Here is a 9769-nt window from a genome sequence, read left to right on the forward strand (position 1 = left end):
TGCATTCTAGTGTGGAAGACAGATAGCAAATGATACTTCAACATTAAGAAATTCATGAGTAAATAAAGACAATTTCAGGACTCTGAAGAACACGAAGAGGGGCCTATGATAGAAAAGGGGTGTAAAGGAGTTTGGAGAATTTAAGCTGAGTGAGCAATCTCATCTCTATTTTGATAAGGTCACTTTGGCTTCTGTGTGGACAACACATTGGATGCGGATAAGAACAGGAGCAGGGAGACCTCCAGTAGCAGGAGGCTGCTCTAGGGGTCCTTGCAAGGGATGCTGGCGGCTTCGACCCGAGTGGTGGGATGCAGATGGGAGAGGCAGGTGGACAGATGAGACAGCTGAAACAGGAAAAGCAGGCACAAAGGCAAGCACAACACAATGTAACAGAACGGGAGTTTAGAGCGGAAGGAACACTCCGGAGTCATTCTGGTCCAATTCTGCAGATGAGGAAACCACATCCCAGGAGGCTGAGGTGGCTTGCCCTGCATCTCAGAAGCCGGGCAGTCCCTGAGCCTTCTGACCTCACATCCTCTGCCACACCACAGTGGAGAAACCAGAACTGGAGGAGCAGCCAGAATGCAGAGAAGAAAAAAGAGGTGCGGGTGCGAGGAGGAGGAGAACAGAGAGAGAGGGAAAGAGGCAGCGAAGGGGCAAAGAAAATGAAAGAAAACGCAGGTGGAATGAGACAGAAACAACAGGTGAAAACAGGGATGGGGGCAGGCAGAGGAGAGGAGTGAGGTGGACCTTGATGCTGGGATTATTTAGGGCAGATAGTTTCCAGTTGAGGTTCGGTTTCATAGCCCATTGCCTGGCTCCCTGCAGCTGTCAGGGCACCAGAGGCAGCAGTTGGAGCAGCTGCCTGCACCACCTGAGCCACAAGGACAACGGCAAGGGAAGTGCAGATGGGCAGGAAGTCCCTCTGGGTCAGAGCCAGGGTAGCCAAGATCACATTGTTCTTGCCCACCGCATGGGATGCTCAGGCTTCCCACAGCAGCCCAGAGACCAGACCTGTCCTTTATCCTTAGCCTGGCCACCATCATCACCATCATCGCCATGCTCCCATTTCTTAGGATCATGTGGCAGGGGCTTTGCATGCATTTCTCTCTTTCATCCTCACAGAAGCACTTGAGGAAGGTATAGCTTTCCCCAGTTTACAGATAAAGACACGATGGCTTCATTCATTAACTCACTAACCTCATTTCAGAGCCAGGAAATGGAGAAGGGCCCTGCTGTCGTTTTGTTGTTTTTGTTTTGTCTTGTTTTCTCCTCTTGAAGAGGACACATGGAGCCCTGGGTTGATGTTATAGGAGGTGTTGGTGCCGTGCACTGAAGGGATCCGATGTTTTCCCCCTTCCTGCAGCTGGTGGTCACTCAGCCTGGACTGATAAAGCCGGGGAAGCCTGTGCTCTGGTCCACACAGCCCCCTCAGCCACCCCAGGGAATGCTCAGATCCAGTTGCACAGGCAGCCCACAGAATACAAACAGAACTTTCTTTTAGAATTTTTGCGCTGTTTTATTGTTTCTTATGGACAACAACTGACCTTCTCTTTTTTCCTTCAAGGCCCCTTTCAAATGTCACCTCTTCTATGAAGGTTTTATTTCTTTCCAGGCAAAATAAACCACTCCCTTTTTGGTGCCCTCATAATTTTAAATTTTGGCCTAAAGCGCTTGTTTGCCTCCACCATCAGAGCATGGGCTTCTTGAGGAAAGGGACTGTGTTTTAATCATTTCTGTATCCTTGGCATCTAGCACAGTGCTTGGCACAGTAAAAGCTGTCAATAAATGTTAGCTGAACTGAAAAGTAAAAAATGGAAAGGGCATTTATTGGGGCCAGTGTAAGTCAACTGTTTCCATCCTTGTTTCTTTAACTCAGAAACTCAAATGAAGAAAGACATTGTCAATCTCATGAGGAGTCCATATTTTTTTCTATTGGTGAGAGATAAAGTAAATAGCATGTGGATTTCCTTTGGAAGAATAACAAATAAAATTCTTCTGTAAGGCTGTGAGTTATAAAATTAACTTTTTAAAACCTCCAAATTGCCATTTTGCAAGGAAGAAATATAAGTAATAAATATGAATATTCTTTTTTATTTCAGACTTTTGCTCCATAGGCAATAGAAATGAGATGGCCAATTACAGTATTGAAGCATAAGCACAGATCTAACTCAGTGCAGAGGCAAATATCATATGGCACATGATATTTTCATATTTTTGTGTGCTACTATGAGTAACACTATTGCAAATCCATTTTATTTATGATTTGGTCTTTGTAGCTCCAATTTCATTATTAACTGAAATTTCATAGCATCATTCTTACTGACATGCACTGAAGATAAAAATACTCTATATTTTCCTCATCTATCCTTGTCTTTTCCTTTATTAAAAACATAGCAAAATTTAAAAAAGAACTAGGAATAAGCATACTGAAATCACAACTCAGACGCATGACAATATTCTATAACCATGACACCTGTCCAGGCTGCATCCAGCCAAATATGGATCCAAAAAAAGGAATACTGATATTTATTACTTATATTTTTTTCTTCCAAAATAATCCTTTGGAGATAACAAAAAGTTAATTTTATAACTCATATCCTTATAAAATACTTTTATTTGTTATTCTTCCAGAGGAAACCCATATGCTATTTACTTTATCTCTTGTCAAAAGAAAAAAATATGGACTGCTCATGAAATTGACAATGTCATTCTTCATTTGCGTTTCTGAGTAAAGGAATAAGGATGGAAACAGTTGGCTTACACCAGCCCCAACAAATGCCCTTTCCATTTTTTGCATTTCAGTTCATAGTAGGAGCTCACTCAGGACTTAGCTGGCAGAGAGAGCAGAGTCTGAGGCCAATGTGCACTTCCCAGCACAACATCTCACATCCTCCTCATTTTTTATCACTCAAGATACTGAAAAACTAATATGCAAGGATGCTGTCATTATAGGGGTAATCTTCAATCTTCTCTAATTATATTTAAAATTATGTCATAAACTTCAGAAATTAGCAAGTATTAGTGTATACCTTATCATTAGCATAATCCAAGTTGGCCTCACCTACAAATAGAGTCATAATTATAAAAATTCTATCTTTCAACCTCCTACTTTCTCAGAATGGAATTTGTCCCCACTAAAAGTTATCCTTCAAAGTAGTGCTTCACCTGTGCCCACAAATACCTGTGGCTACTGCATAAATACTGTGTGGCTTCTACCAGGGTTTTCCTCCTGACCTAGCTCTCATATGTTGATATTTGTTATCCCATCAAACCTTTCTGTTGCTCAGCTTTGCAGCATGGATGGTGCAAAAAAGCAAATGTTGCTCTGTCTGATTCTGTTCCCAAAGCTGGCAAATTGCAAGATGTCACCATGGGGTAAGCTCCATGAATGAAGGGATTAGGGGTGAAGAGAGAACTGACCTTTCTAACAAAGTTCAGAGTCCTGAGTTACTGAACTTTTCCCTAACTCCATATTAATTTCCTATTGTTGCTATACTGAATTACCAGAAACTTAGTAGTTTAAATCTGCACATTTCATTATCTTACAGTTAAGAGGACAGAATCCAATCAGGGCCTTATTCAGCTATAGTCAAGGTGTCAGCGGGGATGTGGTTTTATCTGAAGGCTCCTAAGGAGAATCCTTTTCCTTTCCTTTTCCAACTTAGAGATCTACCTGCATTCCAATGCTCGTGGTCCCATCTTCCATCTTTAAAGCTGACAATGTTGCAGCTCTCTAACCTTTATTCCAAGAAATGTATCCCTTTAACTTTCCTGTTTTGCTTCCCTCTTCTACCTCTTCTACTTTTTTCTTTTTTCCTTTTTTTTTTTTTTTTGTTGTTCGTTTTTTTTGTTTGTTTGTTTGTTTTTGAGATGGAGTCTTGCTCTGTTGCCCAGGCTGGAGTGCAGTGGTGCAATATCAGCTTACTGCAAACTCCACCTCTCGGATTCAAGTGATTCTCCTGCTTCAGCCTCCTGAGTAGCTGCGATTACAGGTGAGTGCCACCATGCCTGGCTAATTTTTGTATTTTTAGTAGAGACAGGGTTTCGCCATGTTGACCAGGCTGGTCTTGAACTCCTGATCTCAGGTGATCTGCCCACCTCAGCCCCCCAAAGTGCTGGGATTACAGGCATGAGCCACTGTGCCTGGCCCTCTTTTCCACTGTTAAGGCCCCTTTTATTACATTAAGCTTTCTCAAATAACCCAAAACAATCTCCCTATTTTAAGGTCACCTGATTAGCAATCTAAATTCCATCTGCAAACTTAATTATCTTTTGCCATGGTTCTGAGAATTAGGACATGAGCATCTTGGGGGAGAATATTATTCTGCTACCAAGAATATATTTTTAAAATATTTTTATTTCCATAGGTTATTGGGGAGCAGGTGGTGTTTGGTTACATGAGTAAGTTCTTTAGTAGTGTTTTCTGAGATTTTGGTGCACCCATCACTCGAGCTGTATACATTGCATCCTATTTGTAGTCTTTCATCCCTCACCTACTTCCCACCCTTTCCCCCTGAGTCCCCAAAGTCCACTGTGTCATTCTTATGCCTTTGCATCCTCATAGCTTAGCTCTTACTTATAAGAATATATGATACTTGGTTTTCCATTCCTGAGTTACTTCACTTAGAATAATACTCTCCATTCTCATTCAGGTCACTATGGATGCCATTAATTAACTCCTTTTTATGACTGAGTAGTATTCCATTGTATATATATACCACAGTTTCTTTATCCACTCATTGATTAATGGGCATTTGGGTTGGTTCCATGATTTTGCAGTTGCAAATTATGCTGCTATAAACATGTGTGTGCAATTATCTTTTTCGTATAATGACTTCTTTTCCTCTGGGTTGATACCCAGTAGTGGGATTGCTGGATCAAATGGTGGCTCTACTCTTAGTTTTTTAAAGAATCTCCACACTGTTTTCCATAGTGGTTGTACTAGTTTATATTCCCACCAACAGTGTAAAAGTGTTCCTTGTTCATTGCATGCATGCCAGCATGTACTGTTCTGTGATTTTTTGATTATAGCTATTCTTGCAGAGTAAGGTAGTATTGCACTGTGGTTTTGATTTGCATTTCCTTGATCATTAGTGATGCTCAGTGTTTTTTCATATGTTCTTTAGCCGTTTGTATATCTTCTTCTGAGAATTGTCTATTCATGTCCTTAGCCCATTTTTTGATGGGATTTTTTTTTTCTTACTGATTTGTTTGAGTTTGTTGTAGATTCTGGATATTAGTCCTTAGTCCTTTGTCACATGTATAGATTGTGAAGGTTTTTTCCCATTCTGTCAGTCATCTGTTTACTTTGCTCTTTCTTTTGCTGTGCAAAAACTCTTGAGTTTAATTAAGTCCCACCTATTTATCTTTGTTTTTACTGCATTTGCTTTTGGGTTCTTGGGCATGAAATCCTTGCCTAAGCCAATGTCTAGAAGGGGTTTTCCAATGTTATCTTCTAGAATTTTTACAGTTTCAGGTCTTAGATTTGAGTCCTTAATCCATCTTGAGTTGATTTTTGTATACTGTGAGATGAGGATCCAGTTTCATTCTCCTACATGTGGCTTGCCAATTATCCCAGCACCACTTGTTGACGAGGGTGTCCTTTCCCTACTTCATGTTTTTGTTTGCTCTGTCAAATATCAGTTGGCTGTAAGTATTTGGGTTTATTTCTGGTTCTCTATTCTGTTCCATTGGTCTATGTGCCTATTTTTATACCAGCACCATGCTGTTTTGATGACTATGTCTTATAGTATCGTTTGGAATCAGGTAATGTGATGGCTCCAGATTTGTTCCTTTTGCTTATCTTGCTTTGGCTATGTGGGCTATTTTTTGGTTCCATATGAATTTTAGAACTGTTTTTTTCCTAATTGTGTGGAGAATGATGGTGGTATTTTGATGGGGATTGTGTTGAATTTGTAGATTGTTTTTGGCAGTAGGGTCATTTTCACAATATTGATTTGCAGTAGCATCCAAAGATATCAAATACCTAGAAATAAATTAATAAATGCAATGCAAAAATTCTATGCTGAAAACTACAAAACTGCTGAGGGAAATTAAAGAAGACCTTTGAAAATGTGGAAAAGTATATTATATTCATGGATTAGAAGGCTCAATATTGTGAAGACAGCAATATCCCCAAACTGATCAATAGATTCAAAGCAATTCCAATACAAATACCAGTCAGATTTGTATTAGAAATTGACAAGTTAATTCTATAATTTGCGAAGCATTCAAAATAGGACATATTAGTCATTTGTGGCAAATATTCATGCAATTCAGTTGAAAAAATTATTGAACTGCTATATCATTCCAATAGGCATAGTAAAAGAGGAAACAGCAGCATAACAAAGTGGTAAGACAGCCCTGAGTTTAAATCCTAACACTGTTGCCCATGCTCTTTACATATCCACCAGACCTTATGGAATTCTTTAGGGGAAGGGTAGGGTAGGGATGAAGGATGGGTAAAATTTGAAATGACATCGAAGGGGGCTTAGATCTAACTTACACACTTCCACCCCTACTCAAACTACTGGATAAAGAAACACTGTTCTAAATAAATTTTTAAAGTGATACTATACTACTAAGTTAGAAGGGACCTTAAATAGTATTATATTTACCCAAATCCTAAATAGAGTTAAGTGCTTTGCTCAAGGTTACGCAAGTATCATAGTGACTGTTATTTATCACGGTCAGACCAGAGCCCAAGCCCAATAGCCCAAATGTGAATACAAACTCCAGATCTTCTACCAGCCAACTGTGCAGCCTATAGTTTAACCTCTGAAATCTGGAACTCTTCCTTGAAAACACGGGGAGAAATAACATCTTTTTAAAGGATACTTTATTGAGTAATGAGATAATTTTTAAAGTGTTTAGCAAGTTGCTTGACACATAGCAAGTACTTGCTTTTTTTTTTTTTTTTTTTCTCTTCCCTTTTTTCTTCTCTGGCTTCTACCCCAGCTAGTCTCTTCTTAAATATGTACTCCAATGTGTGCTATGGTTAGACATTTTGCTGCAAGTACAGAATTCTATTCAGGTTAACATCAGCAAAAGAGGGGAGATCTGTTATAAGGATAGAGGGTATCATGAGGACCTCAAAGTCAAGAACTCAGCCAGGCTTTAGGAAGTCACCTGAACTAGAAACCATAAAAACAGAAGACCTTTCTTTTCTATTTATTTTCTCTGATTGTCTCTCCATATCCATCCTCCAACTCCCACCTCTCTGTCTCTCTGTATCTCTCTCAGTCTCTCTTTTCTCTGCTTCTCCATGAATGTGGTAATAGAAGATAGGAATTACACAATTCTTGACAGATTTCTTCCACTTACCAGCCAAGACTCAGTCACAATATTTTAGTTCCAATACCAAATTCCTGGGAAAGAGAATTTGGTTTTGGTGGTAGGGAGGAGCATGGAGTCACATAATATACAATAGTTGCCAACACTTAAGCTGAAAAGAGCAGTTATGGGGTTATTGTAAGTTGAGCAGAGAACCTTAAAAGTCTACTACAATATCCTGGCAACTTCTTTGTAGATATCTAAGAGGAATCCTTATCCATATGTGAAAGGCTTTCAGCCTAATGCAGTTTAAAAAGGGGCCACACCAAGATGATGAAACCCTGTCTCTACTAAAAATACAAAAATTAGCCGGGCGTGGTGGTGGGTGCCTGTAGTCCCAGCTACCTGGGAGGCTGAGGCAGGAGAATCACTTGAACCCAGGGGGCAGAGGTCGCAGTGAGCCAAGATCACACCACTGCACTCCAGCCTGGGCGACAGAGCGAGACTCTGTCTCAAAAAATAAATAAATAAATAAATAAATAATAAATAAGTAAATAAATAGTGGGGGGCCACAATGGCAATACCCCATGTCTCAGTGTCTTAGTGCATACATTGAACATTTAGATTTTATCCAGTTCCAAAGCTCCCTGTTGATTTTTTAAATGCCCAGAGTCATGGCAATAGAATAAATTTTCTCTAGTCTCCTTTCTTGGCTTAGTCATGACAAGGGTGACATCAGATATTCTTGCCCTTACAACCTGGGCTTATGGAAAAATTGTTCTTAAGAGAATAATCTCATTTCACATAGGCTTGGCTCTAAAATAAGGGGCCCCTTTCATGGTTTCTCTGGAAATCTGCCATGAGATATACTATATCAGGAAATATTGGCTTAATGTTGCTATTCAGTAGTTACTCTCAGAGTTCAGTCATTAGAAACTCTCCAGCTCAGCAGTTTGGTTTTCTGCATGTATACATGATTTTCTTTCTAATGAATGAATTCCATATGAGCTAATTATAGAAAATTAGATTTTTTGCAGGAATTAGCATGGTTCTTTATTAGCAAAACCAATTGCATTTCATTAATTTTCTTCTTAATTAAAACCACTGGTATTCATGGGAAATTCAATGAATAACAGGCTTTTCTAATGAATGTAAGCATATGCTGTGCAAATACCAAAGTATTTGCATTACTACAAGTGCTGCCCCAGCTCATCATCGTAAAAAAAAAATAAATAAATAAAAATAAAAACAAAACTAAACTAAACTAAAAAACTAACACAAGTCCTCTTTACTCTGCTTTGGAGTTTTATTAACCTAAATAGAAAATACTGCTGAGAAGTTGTAAGCTCAAGTCTCAGCTCAGTCATTCTTTTCTATAGGCTCTCTGCATGTTTGGAAGTCTGAATTGGTTGAAGTTGAAGACGATGTGTATCTGAGGCACAGCTCTTCCCTGACTCATGGGCCTTGACACTGCTGTTGAGGTTTGACTCGAATCCCAGAGTTTTGGTGTGGATGAGCAGGGACAAATTGCTGAGCATCAAGAAGAGTAAAATTAAGCAAGTGGAACATATGCCTCTGCTCTGCGCAGTGAAGTGAAGAGTCAACCTTTGAACATATGTGTGTGTGTCTCTCATTTTCCCAAACAGGATCAACCCGCCATGATTTATGAATTCATCTCTTTCTTAGAGGCTTCCTTTCTTTTTTGTTAGATCCTCCTTTGAGAGCATCTAGGGTCCTACCAAAGCGGGAAGTGACTTCAAGGAAATCCACACTAAGACGTGAATTAATAATGGCTACCAAGCACAGAGCTCCTTCCCGTGGCACACTCCTGGGAAACAAGCAGTTACAACACTTGTGGAGAGTAATGTGATAGTATACATTCATTTTTTTTTTAAGTAGAAACATTTATATTTAGAAATTTAACCTTTAGTAATGTGTCCCACAGGAATGCTTGCCTGAGTGTACCAGGATTTTTATTGTAGCAGTATTTCTCAAAGGAAAAACAACAACAACCACCTTAAAAACAAACCTAAGTGTCTTTCACTAGGGAAATAGTTAAATAGATTATAGCACATTCATTCATTCTATGGGACACTCTGCGGACATTAAAAGGAACGGAGTATACCTGTATGTTAGAACACGGGAAAAATGTTCATACTACCTGATTAAATGAAAATAGCATTTTTCGTTTATGATTCAATTTTCATAAAAGAAAAATACATTTTTATGGACTTATATATGTGTTTTATGCACACAATAAAAGATGCAGATGGGAGGCTGAGGTGGGCAGATCATGAGGTCAGGAGATCGAGACCATCCTGGCTAACATGGTGAAACCCCGTCTCCACTAAAAACGCAAAAAATTAGCCGGGCATGGTGGCGGGCACCTGTAGTCCCAGCTACTCAGGAGACTGAGGCAGGAGAAGGGCCAGAACCCGGGAGGCGGAGCTCATAGCAGTAAGTCAAGATCGCGCCACTGTACTCCCGCCTGGGC

At 39.7% G+C, this 9769-nt stretch overlaps 1 long non-coding RNA gene across 1 annotated transcript; it reads left to right on the top strand.

Moving 5' to 3' along the window:
* The first annotated feature begins 458 nt into the window (after positions 1–458).
* LOC105510126 lies at positions 459–8887 on the top strand. Its single transcript, XR_001001526.1, has 2 exons — positions 459–602; positions 8655–8887. It is a non-coding gene; the product is annotated as an uncharacterized LOC105510126 (long non-coding RNA).
* The last annotated feature ends 882 nt before the right edge of the window (positions 8888–9769 follow it).

Source organism: Colobus angolensis, unplaced genomic scaffold, assembly GCF_000951035.1.
Source record: "Colobus angolensis palliatus isolate OR3802 unplaced genomic scaffold, Cang.pa_1.0 Scaffold183, whole genome shotgun sequence".
In the NCBI taxonomy this organism is placed as follows: domain Eukaryota; kingdom Metazoa; phylum Chordata; class Mammalia; order Primates; family Cercopithecidae; genus Colobus; species Colobus angolensis.